Genomic DNA, 16,331 nt, shown 5'->3' on the forward strand with positions numbered 1-16,331 from the left:
CTGTTCAATGAAGCATGAAGGAAGGCAGCCAGAACGCGGGTGGCAGCCATCCCCAGTGGTGTGTGACAGATTGAGATTTTTTGTCTCGCCCCTGAGCAGGAAGCAAAGCATGTGCTCTTTGCTCCCACCACCAAACTTGCAAGTCCTTTCTCTCTGGAGCACCTGCCTCCTCCATGGGCCTGTCTAGGCCTGAGTCTATTGGCTTTGCCATTCCTTTTCTGTGTCCCCATGAGATGAAGTTGCAGGGCTGCACCTTCCTTTGCACAGCAGTGATGGTGCCAGGTAAACAGAGCAGTATGAAGTAGGCATGGAAGATCAGCAGGGTGCATGCAATGACTTGCAGTGATAGTTTGGCCTGTCACCACCCACAGACACCCACCTTGGCAGGTCTGTATTGCATTAGTAGTACCCATCCCATCTCTGCAGCCATGTCTGCAACCACCGTGGCACATTCCTGAAGAGACATAGAGGCCTTTCTGCCATCAAATTGTCATCTTGGCATGTTTTTTGAGTTAATGCCCCACTAACAGAAACACAGTGCCAGAAACACAGCTGGCACTATTAGCAATGGTCATAATTTCAGCAGTGCTTCCGAATCCTCAGATTTGAGACTGTTCTCTCACTGGAGTCATTGTTTACTTCAGCATAATATTTTTTTTTTAATTCATGCCATTCACCCACTCCCCTCCCTCCCCAAAAAAAACTCAGAGGCCTCACAGAGATTTTCATGCATTTAAATGAAAAAAAGTGTACAGTCCCTTTTCTCATTCATATTATGCAGCATTGCCCTTCTCTGTACTTTATCCTATTTCAGAGCTGTCATGCAAACAAACCCAACTAAAAAAAAATCATTGAAGAAGTGTGCATCCTATCAGCCTTCTGTCTCAGTTCCTGCTCTCACTCTGTGTGCAGGGAGAAATCTCTTCTCCTGTTTGCCCTCTTTTTTTTCCTCAATGTTTTCACTCTTTTTCTTATTTCTGTGATTCCCCAGGGAGCTCTAGTCTGCTCCTCTAGCCCGCTTAACCCCTACTCACTTCCTCCCCACATTTATGTTAATTACTATTCCAAGCCCATGGAGCTACTGTTTTTTAGAGCATTTTTATGTTTTCTCCCTTTATTACTCCAGAAATAGTAATTATCTTTTTCTGTAAAATCTGTCCTGCCAAGCACACTATCCTGCTAGGACACCCTCTTTCCTTTGTCTGCCTGACTACATCCAGATGAATTAGCCAGTGCATCTCCTTCCTCCACCCCTGGAATATCTGATTGATTTTAACACAATTTCTTACTCTCATATATCATCTGAATCAGCTTTTAAGGAAGACTCAGACATGAGTCTTCAGCATGCATTGACTGTTTGGTTTGATTTTTTTTTTGTTATTTGAGTATGCTTGCCAGTCTACCTTATCCTAGCATTCTTCACCATGCCCAAAATTTCTGCTCTTGTAGGTCTACCCCAATTCATGTCCTTGCTTTTTCATCATTTGGTTATGCTGAACAGTCATCCTTCTACAAGGTAAGCAGCATGGGTTTTCATGAGGTTGTCATGTTGGCCACAGAAAAGAAGTCCTCTTTAGCAGAGGCTAAACATGGAGAAAGTGCATCCATCTCTGGGGTTCACTGATGGACAGTTACTGATGCAAAGGGGATGTCAGCAGGGAGCATCATTTGTTCTTCCTCTCAGCAAGAGTGTATGGCATATATTTGTTTTCCTGAGCAACAGCAGTAAATTTATCTCAAACACATCTAAAAAGCCTCCCTGAAAGGGGAGGCCACAGAAAAAAAAGAGGAAAAAAACCCACTTAATTACTATCCTAGGAAATGGAAATAAAATGGGATAAGGCTCAAAAGAGCAAAATGCAGTAGAATGACAGAGTATTTTCTTCTTGCTGAAGATCAAGCTCTTTGTTAGAACTCAGGTGATGAGCTGGAGAGACTGAGACACACCGAAGCAGGTATGAGATAATAGGTCAAAGCTTTCACCTGTAATTCTCTGGTATCCTACAAAGACTCCTGACTGAACCTTATCCAAAGACAAGTATGTCTTGGTAGCAAGACATCAATTTGTGCTAAAAATAACTATTACTTGCTTCACAGGCTCATGAAAAAGCATCTCTCTGGATAGCAAGAGACCAGCAAATCACAGGTATGAAAAGTAGATCTGCCAGCTTCTGTGCAGAATATCTGTTGGTGAATTTAAACTGCCTTATCTTCACACTTTCCCAGGAAAACTTTGGATTATCTTGGTTTTCATCCATGCATTGAAGGTGAAATGATGTAAATCTATGAGGGGTGACTAATGGAGCTGGGGTGGTTCAATTGGGAGAAGAGGAGGCCCAGGGGAGACCTTATTGCTCTCTACAATTATCTGAAAGGAGGTTGTAGACAGGCGGGGTTGGTCTCTTCTCCCAGGCAATCAGTGCCAGAACAAGAGGACAGTGTCAAACTGTGCCAGGGCAGGTTTGGGCTGGATGTTAGGAAGAAATTCTTCACAGAAAGAGTGATTGCCTGTTGGAATGGACTGCCCAGGGAAGTGGTAGAGTCACCATCCCTGGAGATGTTTAAAAGAAGACTGGAAGAGGCACTTAGTGCCATGGTTTAGCTAATTAGAAGTTGTTAGGTGATAGGTTGGTCTTGATCTCAAAGGTCTTTTCCAACCTGGCTGATTCTGTGACGTGGAATGAGGGCTGTTTCTCAGTTTTAATGAATATGTTGGACTCCTCATCAGTGATTAGTAAAGAGCTGCTTTTGAAATTCAGGGTGCAGTTTTAAAGTTTCTTTCAAAGATTTATTTTTTCTTCTCTGTGTATTTCTGAAGAAGCCAGCCTGACAAACTACTCCAGGAAACTTCTTCTGAGACACACATCTATCTCTGTGTATGGTCTGTACTTGTGAAGCAGAGCACAAAGCCCTTTTTCCACTTAATCCATAGTAATTATCTTTCTGTAGCTCCTCTGTAGTTTCCACTCAGCCCAGGCACCAGAACAAGTGTGGCTGCATCTTGAATGAACCGGAGTTTTTCACAGCACACCTGGTAAGACAACATTCCAAAAATAATAGATAAATAAAAAGGTTTGCTGCTGAAGAATTGATGCTCTCCATGCTTGAAAGTAAAAGCCTTGGGACTGTGGACTAAGGCAGATATTTTTAGTGCCATCAGTATCTCCTGGAGCTGATATCTCCCAAGACAGATGGTTGTTTCCCACAGAACATTGTCAAATGTTTGCTCAGCCAAGATCAATTTTGTTCCAAGTCCTTTCCCACCTTCTGGTGAAATATATTTCACTTGCCAGACAAAAAATTAAAGAAACAGCATGAAATCATGTCGCTCTAGAGGGTTCTCTTTCCCATAGCTCCACTCTGTCCTTCAGCTGTGTGACTGACATCTCTTTTGATACCCATAGAAGAATGATAGATGAACTCAGGTTTTTCTGGCATTGTGCTTCCACTGCGAGTGCAGGTCTCGTATCAGAGGCTGATTTCCTCTGAGACCTTTGACAAGTCAGTTCTCAGCCTGTCAAAGGGTCTCACTGCTGCACTTTTCTACTAGATCTTTTAAACCCAAAAAACCCCTGAGCTCTTATCCTGAGCAGCTTGAATCCATGTCTTAAGAAAAAAAGGTGGAAGGAGGAACAGAAGTAGTCCTGCGGAAGAAGGTACTGGGAGGAGGTGCTGGATTGTTTCAGTTGCTCAGCAACAACTGTAGAATTTCTTTCCATTACAAGCCCAAAGGGTTCTGGAGACATGCAGCCTGTTCATGGAGTCTGACAGCATGCTGGACGAGTTGGATTTTCACCTGAAATTCACAGGAGCACAAAAGCCTTTTAAAGTGTGGCATGGGATAGATATCCAGTGTTGTCCTATTTTTAAAAGAATGACACCATTAAAAGCATGTTTTGTTTCTTTTCTTTGCTGGATGCTGTTTTTAGCAGAGCCTGACTAGGAGACAGAGTTGTTAACATTCCAAAGTACAATCTCCCTTGTGATGCCTAATTGTTAGAAGTGAGAAATTACAGCAGCTGGTGCCAGCAGCAGTTTCTGAAATCTTAGGATGTTTCCTTCCTGTTACACTTCTGCTTGTTGTAGCTGTTTAAGCTGGAAATTGTTGATATGTGGCTGTTTTCTGGCTGGAACTGTGGCAACACAGGATCAGAGGGGTATCTCTTCTCTTTATCACTTCATGTATCAAAATAATCCTGATTTAGTTTTGTAATTCTAAGTCTTTTTGAAAATGATACAAATTCTTTCTTCTATATATTGAAAGGTAAATTGCATCATACAGAATATTCTTTCCATGTTGTTCCGTAATCTTTTCTGTTGTGGCTTCATGTGCAGGTCATTGGAAGACAACTCAGTGCTATGATGTCCAAAAATACTTTTGATCCTTGATCTAATTGTGAATGTGAACTGTTCACACCAGCCCAACTTCTGAAGTAGAATCAGACTGCTTCTATGGAAGAGGATTCTGAGTAAAAGAATCCTGCCAGTCTTGTGCCTTTTGTTTGGGATTTGATTTGCCTGGGATTCATTAATATTTCAGTCCTGCATTTTTTAAGGATTACAGATTCCTGATCCTTGACTCATGTAGGAGGCATTTTCAGCCTCCTCTTGCTAAATGAGCATCTTTGCTAGTTTCAAAATGCTGTGCATATGTAAAGATATATTTCAGACCTATATATAGCCAACTTATCACTAAATTGTTAACCTGCAGAAATCACTTTCTGTTTTCTGGCAAAGGCAAGCACAAGCTTCTGTGAACACCTTTTTCATGTTGGGGATCTAACTGCCCATCTGGATTCTTTAATTATTTTTTTTTTTTAATGGAAGCCTATCAGTGGAAGTAATGTTTACAATGTTCATATTGACTCCTAGGAGAGACTAGATGTGATGGTAATCAATCATCTGAGCTGCACTGGGGCTTGATACCACCAAACCCTTATGGCTTTTAGAAGGTGTACTTGCATGAAAAGAAATAAGGGAAATGCAATAACCACTTACACCAAAATAAACCAAAACCCAAAACAGCCAGAGGAAAACCATACACATTCACACAGCCAGGGAGGAGTGGTATGTGTTAATTATTAAGCCCTGTTTTGTCTCTATGTTCCTACTTCATGGCCAGCTTCCTTCCTGCTCTTTTAGGGAACTTTCTGAGCTGTAAAGAGGAAAAAAATCTTGCTTTCTCTTTAGCCATGTTCATGTACAAATGCTAAGCTCCCACTCTTACATCTTTACTCTGGAATTCATCTTCCAGATGCATTAATTCTCAGAACACAGGTAGATCATCATCATTAAGATCCAAATCAAGCTGTCTGTCCTGTCAAGGATAACCCTGCCTGAAGCCGAACAGAGGTGTTAATGCATTTTTTATAAACAATGCTGTTAAAGATGCATGAAAGAGGTGTTGTAAATATTAAAGCAGGACTACTACTTTTTTTCCTTACTCCATAAAATATAGCATGAATACATCCTCAGGTCCAAACTTCTTCTGATGCAAAATTAAGCCAGACTCTTTGATTTCTGTAGTAAAGGAAATTGGCAAAAGCAAGAGCTCTGAAACATCCCTGTTGGTTTGTTCACAAGTCTGACAAGTTCAGTTATGAAACTATGCAATAGTCAAGTTATAAAAACACTTGAATGTGAACAAAACAATTACAGAGAATGCTTATGAATATTTAAAGGGATGTTGTAGTTTCCTAAATCTGCTACATATCCATAGCTGTGGCAGGCTTTAGATGCAGTGTGGTTTTACCTGTTCATCGCTTGTAAGCACTCCTGGTCAGAGGCTGGGCCCAGGCTCTGTGCTACAGCTGTCTCCCAAACATGTTGCTTGCTGGATTGTTACCTCATCTAGTGGCTGCAGTTTGCCTACTCTCCTTTCACATAGGGTGCCTTTTTCCTATGATGTTGACAAAGAAAGTCAAGGTTTGACATGTTACTTCAGTTAGCAGTGAACATGCCTTCGATCTTGTTAGTCAGATTGTCAAATGTATGCCCTTGGCTTAAGTATGTTACCCCAGGGACAGGTTTTGTCCTCAGATGGGTATTCACATCACCTACATTTATATACCAAATATAGATGCCTGTCTACTACAGTTGGCTTTCCAGTGTCAGTACTCTTCTTACATATGTTTGTATTTGCGCACGTTGAGATAATGTGAATAATTCCATTCCTGCTTGTGGGACCAGCTCGAATTCTATTAAGTTTCTAATCACAATCACAGCAATTAATTTTGTCTCTGTCCACAATACACCTCTGTGCTGTCCACCCACTTCACTATCAGCCCAGCTTTTCACTGAAGTGAAAAGTAAAAATGCCAATGCCTTCCAAAGATAACAAGAAAAAAGAGAACTTGCCAAAGCACTGCGAGAAACTTCCTACAATGGGACAGAAATAACATACCCTTCGAGGTGATGGAGTTCGACTGAGAAATCCTTTATTGCTTCATTCCAAACTTGCTTTTTTTTCTGTATCACCTTTTGCTTTGTTACAACTTTCTAAAACTTGTTTAATGACCAAAAGAAATAAGATCTCTCACTTCTTAATTCTTTAAGTGCCTGCAGTCCTTAAATGCACATATAACTCATATTGACTTGACTCTTGGTTCCTTTTATGATCTCTTTCCCCTGTTTTGCTGTCAGTCTTGCTCTATGGGGCTAAAGAAGAGTTAAGGGGTTAAGATAGCTGAAGTTACCAGTGTGTGCCTGAAGAGTGCCCACTACTCACTGCAGAGCAGAGATTTAATAACAAAGGTCACCCCATTAAGTTAATGATGAATCCTTATGTTCTCATGCAAAATAAATGCCTCTTCTTCAAAATGCAGAACTGCAAGAACTGTTTTCATGGGTATCAGAAATACTCAGTCACATTGATAGAAAAGAAACTCATTGTCCTGGCCATCATTTTTACTAAATTAATATCAGTATTAATTTCAGTATTTTTACTAAATTAATCCAGAGAAAAAGGTAGGAATTTCTACAGCCTACTGATGTTTCTTTTAAGTGAAAGCATCCCTACCTGTGCTGTCTCTCCTATGTGTTGAAGAAAAATTTCCCCTGGAAAAAGAGGCACAGAAGGTTTGACACACACTTTTTCTCTGCTGCATTTCTTTAAGATATGTATAATTTGGTGGGGTGAAATGGCTATTTTCTATCAACTTGATTTAAGTTAGCTTCTTCATTCAGAAAACCTATAGCTCCTCTCTCCACTAGCTGCTTACTATGTGCAGCCCAGGAAGCTGTTTCCCCAGGCTCCTAATTAGCTGCCTACCCAAGCTGGCTCTTCAAACTGTATCAGATATCTGTGATTCTCTTCATATGTCTCCCTGCTGCTTGCTGTGCTTTAATTTACATTTCCAGAAGTATCCTTCACAAGTGGTCTACCTGCCTAGTTATACCATGGAAAGGTCTGCTGGATTGGTGAGCCAATTGCAGGGTGCAGGTGTGAAGAGTTCTGCAACTTATTGCTGCTTGGACTTCTTGTCTTCAGTTTTCCTAGGGCTGTAGGGTACTTACACAGTCTATGGATGAGGGATTTCCCACGGAATGATGACTCCAGGTTACAGTGGTGAGGCTAGGGTAGATCTGAATGTGGTGTCAACTTCCACACTGAGCTGCTGACAGTTCAGTATCAGGCACAGATAGCCTTGAGAGGGGGAGGGGGAATCAAGGACATAATTTCTCAGATTTCTGCTACTGTACTTCATATTTTTTGTTATTTAAGTCTTACGGGCAGCTGCTCACTACCTAAAACTTATTTCTAGACAAATTCTGGTAATAAACTCCCACTTAGCTTCTAAAAATAATTGCTCTGGAATTAATGCTGTAAGTTGTTGGGTTTTTTTTGTTGTTTCATCACACCATGCATGCATACATCAGACTTAGCACATTGACTCTAACAAGATCATTTGCTGCCTCTCAGTAATGCCGTAGTCTGAGATCATAATCCTCAGCCTAAAATTAAAGCATCGCTTAGCCCTGCGGCATAAAAGCATCTTCAAGCCCGTTGCAGTCGATGCCCCTGGTATAAGAGCATATTTGACCCTCTGTTTTAAAACATGTGAACTCTTAAGTGTATCTGAAACGCAAAGAAGCAGGCAGAGGAGTAGTACCTGCTCTCCTTTCACCTAGTCTGGAAGGCAGTAGGGAAATTCTCTTTGCACTCACAAGTTTCCTGTGTGTAAAGACTTCATTGATCTAGTTTCTGCCTAATGTGACAGGACTATAAAAAAGTTTCTTGGTGCTTTTAGTGGGCTTTTCTTAAAGGAAAAGTATTTGCAGGCTGTTCCACTTTTCAGGGCAGTGCAGAGCCCAAGCACAGGAGTCCAGCATACATATAATCAAGCTATCTGTGTTTTCAGTAAGAGACAAGGGAAATTGTTACAGTTCTGCTTTTGTTTTTTGCGTAGGCTGTAGCTGGAGATAACTAGGGAGATGCCTGAGAAAAGGAGCAATTACAGTTAATCAATAACCTTCAAATGGCAGCAATTAAAATTCTGGAAAAAATATTAAAATGGAAGCAGACAAGGTAAGAGCAAATGATCCATCAGCCATTCAGAGTGTTTTTGCAGATCTCAATATGAAGAAAGGAGGAGTTTTTAATTAAATCATCATCTGAGGAGACAATTGATCCTTCATGCCAGACAATTTAGAGTGCAGGAAACAGCTTTAAATGGCCATAATCATAAAAGATGTGTTTGTTTTCCCCCCAAATGAGCCCCTTGTCTGGCTATGTAAAAAAAAGATGATTCTGCTGAAACAATATGGGAGAGCTCTCTGCTTTTAAATGATCTAATTTCCATCTCCTTAACTGAGCTAATTTAATGCAGTAACATATATACTTGTTTCCAAGTAAAGATGTTTGTAAGTAGAATTTTCTGTGCAACTTTCAACTTTGTCCCCTGCTCCAAGAAGATGAAACCACAAAATTGTGGTTCAGCAGGACTTTTATTTCCATGACACAAGGAACTTGAGCAGCTTGTCTTGGGAAGTCCTTTTCCTCAGCTCTGACCAGGACACAAATTTCATTTTCAGTGATTCTCAACAACGTTTTGGAGGCTGAGCCCTGGGGGGTCCCATTGTGTCTCAAATGGATAGCACATGTGAGTGTGTATGCCCTTAGAGGTCACCTACTGCTTTCAGAAAAGACACCTGACTTTGGATGTTGCCTTTCAAAGCTCCACAAGTGTCTGCTCCTACTTGATGATGATAATGAGGGGTTCTTAAGTCACCCTGGAGCTGGATCTGGGGTGGAGTTGGGGCTATCCAATCTCCCTTGTTAGGAGAATCAAATTTCTTCAGGTGGGGAGCTGAGGTAATCTGCAGGTTCTTCCCTGGTGGGAGGAACAATGGGCAAAGCTGAAGACCAGCTCCTGTTGCATGTCAGGAAGCAGCAAAGGAGGTATGTTTCTTTGGTGTGGGTATGTTCTAATTGTGGGTTGTTGTGGGGTTTTTTGAGAAATTTTGTAGCTTCTTTCCTTCTGTGTCAGCAGAGCTGATGATTTAGTTGAGACCTCTGCAAGAGCTTCTCTAGCCTCAAAGGGACAGAATATCTCTCCTGTACCTGTTTTTCTACCCCACTAATTTGCACTGCTGATCAATAGCAGATAAATTACTCCAGTGACCAGTGGATAAATTATGAGGTGGGGGTTGGTCTCTTCTCCCAGGCAACCGGCAATAGAACAAGGGGACACAGTCTCAAGTTGTGCTGGGGAAAGTCTAGGCTCGATGTTAGGAAGAAGTTCTTCACAGAGAGAGTGATTTGCCATTGGAATGGGCTGCCCAGGGAGGTGGTGGAGGCACCGTCCCTGGAAGTGTTCAAGAAGAGACTGGATGAGGCACTTGGTGCCATGGTCTAGTTGACTGCATAGGGCTGGGGGCTAGGTTGGCCTGGATGATCTTGGAGGTCTCTTCCAACCTGGTTGATTCTATGATCCCCCTCTACCTTTGTGGGGGAAAAAGGACATTTGACTTAAATATCACCTAGAGTCTCCAGCTCAAATCTCCTGCAGAGGGAGAACAACTCTCACTACTAGAATTGTAGGGATTTGAAAGGACCTCAGAAGGTCATGATGCCCAAAAGCAGGACCACATTCAGGTGGCTTTTGAAAGTCTTTAGAGAAAGAGACTCTATAGCATCTCTGGGCAGCCTGTTACAGTGCTCTGTCACCCTCACAGTAAAGATTTTCTCACGTTGTGGTGCAACTTCCTGTGCTCTAGTTTGTATCTTATGCCTCTTGTCCTATCACAGGACATCACTGAAAAGAGACTGGCACCTTTTTGACACAAGAATTCCTCCTCACTTGCACACATTGGCATTTGCTGCTCTAGCTGCTGGTCTGGTTGCCCTTTGCTTTCTCCAGAGAAGCTTGCAAAGACCCATAACAGTATCAAACAAATAATGGCTCTTTCTGTTGAGTGAAGGGTGGTTTTCTTGTAGTCTCAGAATGAAGCCTGTGATATACTCTCAAAATGCTAACAGCCATAGAATCATAGAATCAACCAGGTTGGAAGAGACCTCCAAGATCATCCAGGACAACCTATCACCCAGCCCTATCCAATCAACTAGACCATGGCACCAAGTGCCTCATCCAGTCTTTTCTTGAGATGTATCTTCAGCAGGAACAGTCTTTGGGTGTATTTGCATTTTTTCTTGTTGACTAAGTTGCCTAAGTAGCTTGACATTTCCAATTTCTAAAATCACACATGTCATATTCTGTACTCCTCTTTTCACCATGGCAAGCCAGGCCACTAGGTTTCTCCTCCTCCTTTCTGCTCCAGTGCAAAGGTTAAAGCAAGAGCCAGTTTTGCTTGTAACAGGTTTAAAAAGGAGCAAAACTCAAAGGGAGCCTTGCCAGCAAGCTTTGCTTTCCCACCCAGCAGGGATGAGCAGCGTGGCAAATTGTTTGTTAAATTGAATCTTGCGTTCTGCGCTCCAGCAGAAGCAAAACAAGAGCTGCCACAATTACAGCTTCATTCCCTGATTACCTGCAGCAGTGTGGCAGCAATAAGCATTCACAATTTGTCGCTGCATGGCCAATTCATCTTTAGACTGAAATGGCATCTTAATTGTATCCAATAATAGTCAGATTCAATCAAAAATCACTCCAAGTCACTTCAGCTAGACTAGCTGGGACTCCTGGCACTTGTTTTTGCTGTTTAAGGGACTCTGATGGGATCACTGTGTTTTTATTTATGTATATGATCAGCGAGGGGGGAGAGATTGGCAGCCATTTAAACTCTGAGGTGTCTTTATCATTTGGTGCTAAGATGGGGAGAAAGGATAGCTGAGATTTATGAATTGGGGTGTGTGGCTCCTTTCTATGGCTTTTGCATGATTTAGGCAGAGTTGGGTTTGTGGATGGCAAAACTGATGGGGGAGAGGTTCACTTTTAATTTTGCAGTTCTTGTTGATGACAATAGTCATAAATTTTAAGGCATCTTGCAAGGGAGATTCAGCTTTCTTTTATTTGTGAAGAGAAGGCAAATGTCAGCAAATGGTGTAAGAGCAAACCCTTTATCCAAGGCAAAAGTTTGCAAAAATTGCTTGATGGATGTTAAGCCTCTTCCCATATTGTGGCACACTGAGATTAAACCTGCAGACTCTCAGGTTCAGCAGCTGAGCGCAGAATTGAACAATTTCCCCTGCTGACAAGTCTGGGGAGCTTTCCTCTGTCACAAGCAGCATTGGCTCTTGCGGAGCAGTCTCCATTCCCAGCATACCAGGAGATGAAATGCCTGTGCAGAGCCTCAGGTAGTGGCCTACAAGGGTGGTAGGGTGAAAGTAGAATAGGGCCAGTGGAATCCATGAAAATTAGTTGAGACCTCTGCAAGGGCTTCTCTAACCTCAAAGGAGCAGAATATCTCTCCTGTACCTGTTTTTCTACCCCATTAATTTGCACTGCTGATCAATAGCAGATAAATTACTCCAGTGACCAGTGGATAGATTATGAGATCTTTCTTTATTAAACTTCAGCTTAAGTGTACCATGGAGAAGGAGAGATGAAGGCCTAATTTAATTTCTTTTCCTGGACCAATAATTTCTTGGGTATGTAAAGCCTGCTGCCAGATGTACATCTCCAAATGAACCAATTGAGAAAAGCATGGCTTTTCTGATAAGCTTCCTCTATCAAGGGGCTTCTGGTTCCCCTTGTGAACTCCTAACTGTAAGCACAACTCAAAGGCTTCAAAATTACTGCAGTGGTGCAGAACCAAATGCAGGCATTAAAAAGGGTTGCTGGAGGAGAGTGGCTAAAACTGCTGTGTGATGCTGTAAAGCACAGAAGAAAATGGCAAGTGCTGAGGGGGCATAGTAAGCTGTTTAGCAGCAGGAGACAGGCAGAACTTGGCTCCTAACTCCTGTAGGAATCTTGGTGTCCCTTCATGTCACAAACAAGGTTTCGAAGCTTTCTGAAGGGCATTTTTCTCTCTTCTTGACACACCGGAACCTTCCCTTAGCTGTTCTGTTGATCCCTGCAAGGACAAATATTTCCATACCTCTCTGAAGGCTCAGGATGATCTGCTTTGCTTTAGCTTGGGTGTGTAAAACTGGTGTGCACTGCATGGCCCCTGCTTACCTAGGGGTTTCTGCTGTAGCTCTTGCACAGCTGGGAAGTCAAAAGCACTTCCACCAAATAAATAAAGCTCCTGTGAAATTTCCTCCTTCCTCTGCTAGCATCTCCTGAGGACAGATGATGTTCAAGAGCTCTGTTCTTTGCCGTTAATTTCTCCTCCTCTTTATGTGTTTGTATTTGCATGTATTCCGTTGTTACCACAGGAAGCTTTTCCTTGCTCCTGCATATGTTGCCCTTTGCAGCTCTCCTTCCTTAGTACTGAACAACTGTATCCTCTCTCTCTGCTTTTTCGTCTTTTCCCTTTACTCGTCAATTACTTCATACAGCACCCAGCTCCCTATTCTCTCCACACACCTTCAGCATGTGATTCTTGCTCCTTCTCTACTCCAAACTGCTGTTGCCACCTCTGCCTAAATCCTGGCTATTTATCAGTCTGCCATGGACCAAGATAGTGAAATGTAATAAGCAAGGTTTCTGTTAGGTGATTGCAAATCAGCAGTGATTCTGATCTTCCCCCAGTGGTAGTGTGTCTTCAATGCCCTCAAGTGGCATCAATAACTTTGATCAGAAAAGTAAATTCTCTTCAGTGACTACACTTCAGGGTGGGAACCTGAACTGCACAATGCTGCCTCGGAAAGGTCAGTAGCCAGAACTACTGAGCTGCTACCCTGAAGCAGCGGAGTGGTTTGTCCTTTCCTGCTCAGAGGTGGCAACAGGCACCTTGAGGATATAACCCAACAAAGGAGCTGCAGTAATGTCCCCATGATTGTCACACTCTCTGCACTGGACTGAGCATGCTTTTTCCTTGTAATACCCAAAAGATTTTGCAGATACAGTGCTGAGGTGCAGCTGCTGGTGCATTTTCAAAGCAGACATGTGAAGGCTATGGGTATGTGAAAGGCAAAAATAATTCAGTCACCTTATTTGCGTGTTTCTGATGTCAAACGCACCGATAAACAAGAAATGTTGGATAAAGACCAGAGGAGTCCACAATTAGCACATTAAACAGATCTACTGACTGCAGGATCAAAAGCAGAGTAGGAAATGAAACACCCATGCAATGTGACCATGGCTTTTTGTCAGTGATTTGATTTATGCTCACATTGAAGCCCCATGGGAAGCTGATGTTGCCTTGCAAACTCCTTATCTTTTCATGTAAACTACTTCCCACAGTCTGGCACCAAACAGATAATTTCTCTTTCATTCTTGTCTTTTTTATAACTGCATAATATTCAGGATCTGATTCCTGCCTTTACTACGTACTAGCTTGCTGCTAAACAAACTCCTGTATGTGTGCCAGGCAGTATTTTTGTTGACAAAAATCACTTTGTCACCAGAGTTATGTGCATGCGTCTGACAAAATGCCTTAAACTGACAGAATGCTTTTAGTCAAATGAATTTACTCAACTAAATGGAATTAAGTGTATTAAACCAAAAATTTCATCAGGCTCTTTCCTCTAAGAAAATAATTTCATTGGTCTTCTCTGAAGTTGGAGAGACCCATGCAGGCAAACGTATTTATTCAATAAACAAGTCTGCCACGGGCTTAAAACTGCTGCAGGAGGACGGGGGGGGGGAGGTAAAGGACACAGTGGGAACATATATTAGGGTTTGATAAGTTCACTAACACAGTGGGGATCAGGGATGAAAGTTGCTCTGTGAGATGTAGCACTGTGTGTGACTTGGTTCTTGAATGCCATGTCTCTTTGACCGTCACTGCAAGGGCTAGGCTGTTTCTCTGCATGACTTTCAAGGTACAAAATGGGTGTCTGGCAAAAAAATATTAATATTTTCATGCACTGGAAGGAGGGTACCAACAAAAAAAAGACCAGAATAAGCAAACAGAGCAATTCTATTGGCTTTTCCACCTTCTCTTTGAGATTTTTCTATTTCACGGTTAGCCCTCTTGAATGTTTTGCCAGCACAGACTTAGCTGCTGCTCTGTGGGTGGCAATGCAAAGGCAAATCCATGCTCTGCTTGTCTCTTCTGCAGCAGCTCTGACTTTCTTTGCTTGATGGTGGAAGAAATTTAATTTAGAGGAAGGAAGGAAACTAACTCACTCTTGTTCTCTGTACCCAGAAAGGTCGCAGAGTCTGAAAATGCTGGTTGTCTTTCTGTATAGCAATGCTGTCATCTCTTCTGCCATTAAAAAGCCTGGCTTTCACCTCTTGGGTCCTTTGGCAGGTGGATGATGTGTGAAAGGGAGTCCCCTGATGTTAATCTCTGCTGGGAGCTTGCATACAACTATATTAATAATAATGACCCACGTTATTATTCCTAATATGTCTTTGGTTGTGTTCAGCTGAGGCTATGAAAGCTGCCTAGACAGAGGAATAAGAGCTGATCTCCTCTTCAGCCTGAGTTTGTCTTAGGCCATTGTAAAACAGGTTATTTGAAGCTTGTCTCTGCTTTTTCCTCAGTCTGGAGAAATCAAGGCACAAGGGTTACATGCCAGTTATTCCTTCTGTGCCTGCAGACCCTGGGCAAAGCCATCTATAAATTCACCTAGGCAGTTATACCCCTTTCCTGGAATTTCTGGCTTGTGACTCACTGCCACTGCATCTAATAAGGTCTTATTTTGCTAATCACTTTGTGTTGTGGGCTAGGATTTTCTTGCACCTTTCCCCAGATTCTCAGTGTAGCTCTTCACAGGAATCTCACTTCTGTGTGTGTGAGCTCCTGGATGTTTCTCCCCATGTCCTTGGAGCTGGGACATGTGGAGGGGCTTCACTCTATGTCTCTTCTCCATGGTGGCAGCTAATTCATGCTGCTTTTGTTAGCCATTACCTCTCTGACCCCTGAGTAGGTATTTTTATAACTAAAACATGGAAAATGCCACCAGATATGTTTGTGAAGTAAAAACCCCACAATTTTATGTCTACTATCAAGTAAAAGCAAAGGTATATGTGGTGTCAGAGCTGGTGCTGCTTTCTGTTAGGGTGATTTTTTTTTCCCTTTTGCCAAGTGATTTATCTCTAAAATAAACAACCAGTCTTGAAATTAAAGCACATTAATATAGCTGGTTTGTAAATAAAAAGGAGAGTCAGCCAGCTAGAGAGGAAACATAAATAAAGACCAAATGTTATAATGTAATGAGAAACACTGCTCCTGTTCAGAAAAAGGCTCTCATGCCCCACGTGCTCATGGTAACAGAGCAGCAGGCACATGGGCTGGTTGCATTGCAGAAATGCCAGTGCCTAATATTCCAAATGTTGAGATAAATCTGTCAGTTGAGTACTCATCAATTATTGAAAGGTCCATAACAATTGTCTGCTTTGAAAGGTTTTTCCTGGAAACAAAGAAGTTTATTTTGTGGAATTATGCTGTGAATCTTCTGTCAAGACCCAGGAGGGGGAATAAGGGAGTCGAAACATCCACCACTACCCCTGAAAAATATATGAATGCTTGGAGGTGGTTTGAGGGTTTAATAACTTTCAGTAGAGAAGCAGAGAGGTTAAGGTCCTAGTCATGTAATTCAGGAGATGTGGCTGAGCATTACTGCTCCCCTGTAAGGAGGACTCGCGGATAGATATTAAAATAGAGATTATTCAGTACAATGCACTTGAGCCACACAGGGAAGAATTAATTGACACCTAGATGTATTGGGGGTGGGGATGGTGACAACACATGATAAATGAAACATGCAGCAGTGAGAACAGATGTATGCTGGAAGGACAGCATGATAAATGTGCGCCTTGATATTTACAGTGCCTGAGAAAACGCTCCCAATCTGATACAGGTTCAGTAACTGCAGTCAT

The 16,331-nt window shown here is 42.1% G+C and overlaps 1 long non-coding RNA gene across 1 annotated transcript in view; it reads left to right on the forward strand.

Moving 5' to 3' along the window:
• Positions 1-757: 757 nt before the first annotated feature.
• The window catches only part of LOC135176791 (uncharacterized), a 129,239-nt gene continuing 113,665 nt past the window's right edge, over positions 758-16,331 (forward strand). Inside the window, exons 1-2 of the long non-coding RNA XR_010302822.1 lie at positions 758-2,146; positions 2,950-3,034. This is a non-coding gene — a long non-coding RNA (uncharacterized LOC135176791). The remainder of the gene's footprint in view (positions 2,147-2,949; positions 3,035-16,331) is intronic.

The sequence above is a fragment of the Pogoniulus pusillus genome, chromosome 7 (assembly GCF_015220805.1).
Source record: "Pogoniulus pusillus isolate bPogPus1 chromosome 7, bPogPus1.pri, whole genome shotgun sequence".
Classification (NCBI taxonomy): domain Eukaryota; kingdom Metazoa; phylum Chordata; class Aves; order Piciformes; family Lybiidae; genus Pogoniulus; species Pogoniulus pusillus.